The following is a 2,500-nucleotide window of genomic DNA, read 5'->3' on the forward strand; positions in this document are numbered from 1 at the left end:
ATTTTTCGTTATTCTTTTCGTTCTCATGTTTCTCCTTCCCAAGAGAACTCTCATCCTGCCTTTTCATTTTTCCTATTTCTCTTCTTTCATTTTACTTCTCGCCATTTTTCACTTGTCCCCCTCAACCTCCTCTTTCTTTTATTTTTCCTCATTTTCGTCTCACTATTCTCTTTCGTTAATCATTCGATTTTTAAAATTTTCATTTGCTTATCTTTATTCTTGTCTCATTTAATCCCGCTATATCTTCTTTTATTCGTTTCCTTTAACTCGTTCCCTTTCCTCTTCATTCCTCATTCTTTTTATATTTCGTCTTCCATTCTCTGCGCCATCTGATCACTTTCTACTCCACTTTCTCCTAATCATCCTTTCGTTTACATTCACCTCTTATTCCGACTTCACCTTCATCCAACTTCCAGCTCTTTCACCCTTGATATCCCAATTTTCCTCCCTCTATCTATCACTTTCTCTCTCCCTCTTTCCTTCTTTTTCTTCTCGATTTCCTTTCTCCCTTTCTAGTGTCACTCACGCAGTATTTTATTGAACCTTTTTTTCAATTTTCAATTTTTCCTTCTTCCTTCTCACTCATGATCCACTTGACTTGCGCTCTTCTCTTTTTCCCTCTTTTTCTGCCCAGGTCGACCCTCCCTATCCTCCTAGTTTCTCGACCTTGTCATTTACCCTGATTTAAACACCTTCCCTACCCCATACTTACCTTCCTTCCTACCTAAGAACCATACATTACATCCCCCTTATTTTTCAGCATTCCTGAATACGAAATTTCCTTAAAAGAAATTCATATATGTTATACGTATGCTGTGCACTCCGATATATTTGCATATATCTACATATATATACATATATATACATATATATACACACACACATATATATATATTTACACACATATATATATATATATATATATATATATATATATATATATATATATATATATATGGGTGGATCAGTCGAAGCATGAACAAACTCAAGCATACCCAACAAGCACTACACCAACATACACCAGTTCTTCTACAACCGACTTTGATCAAGAAAGAGTGAACAGATGGAATTTTAGGATTTCTGTGCCAGCCCCTCTGAAGTACCCGCTGTTAGAAACTAAGTTCCTGTCTTCTGTGGTGGTTTTGGGGATCATGAATAATGAGGGCTACGTCATGCCACCTCATTTTTTCCTGCATAGCCTTAAGGTTAATGTTGCTGCCACCTACATCGACACACTGACACTGTCAAGATCTGGACCGAGGTAAGAACTCGCGTGGGGATAATTGAGGATAATTGAAAAAATTAAATAAAGTAAATAAATAAATAAATAATCAAATAGATAAAATAACAACAACAATAATATTAATAATAATAATAATAAAAATAATAACAATAATGATAATATAATAAATCAAGATCATGTTCCCCATATATATATACAGCTCGTTGGCTGAGCGGGTTAGGGCGTCGTTGCTTGCGGCAAAGGTTGAGGTGAGGGCGGTTCGAATCCTGCCACCGGCGAAGTTGAACCAAGGGCATGGTTCATTAAATTCCACACTACAAAGCCCTCTGTGAGGGGCACTGTCCTAGCCTCCTGATAGGGGGGAAGTGTGTGACGTTAAACCATATCAATCAATCATATATATATATATATATATATATATATATATATATATATATATATATGTATGTATATATATATATATATATATATATATATATATATATGTGTGTGTGTGTGTGTGTGTGTGTGTGTGTGTGTGTGTGTGTGTGTGTGTGTGTGTGTGTGTGTGTGTGTGTGTATGTGTGCGTGTACAGTATATCACCGAATGGGTCCCAGTGATCATATTTTCATTTACCAACAATTCCCTAATTTTAACATTTCAAAAGGACAATGGTCACCTGATCATATAACTACCACGGCAGTTAACAAATTACTTCCATCTATTGTAAAAGCGGATGACTTGCCACAAAGCCCACGCAGCAATATAGACGCCACCTGATATATCATGTCCATGTTCCCTCACTCCACCTCTCTTCTCTGTATATAAGATATGTTTTTTCTCTTGTCTTTGTATTCTGCTTGAAGAGGATCACAGCAAGTGATCGAAATATACGGAAATCGTTATTTCTTTTTTTTCTTATATCCAATCAACAGTGGGGTTTTAGTGTATTCATTAATGTGTTACGACATTACTGGACAGTGATATATATATATATATATATATACATATATATATATATATATATATATATATATATATATACATATATATATATATATATATGTATGTTTCTTATGACAGATTGAACATTTTTAGAAGCTCCGCCATGGGATACGAACCCTGACCCGTGCGTCGAAAATCACGAGGTCAAGACGTTAGCAACTATGCTTTTGAACCATCACCATGTAGCATTGTTGCTATCGTCTTGGCCTCGTGATTTTCGACGCACGGGTCAGGGTTCGTATCCCATGGCGGAGCTTCTAAAAACATATATA

This window comes from Oratosquilla oratoria, chromosome 3 (genome assembly GCF_046742065.1).
Source record: "Oratosquilla oratoria isolate Oo_2021 chromosome 3, ASM4674206v1, whole genome shotgun sequence".
Taxonomy (NCBI): domain Eukaryota; kingdom Metazoa; phylum Arthropoda; class Malacostraca; order Stomatopoda; family Squillidae; genus Oratosquilla; species Oratosquilla oratoria.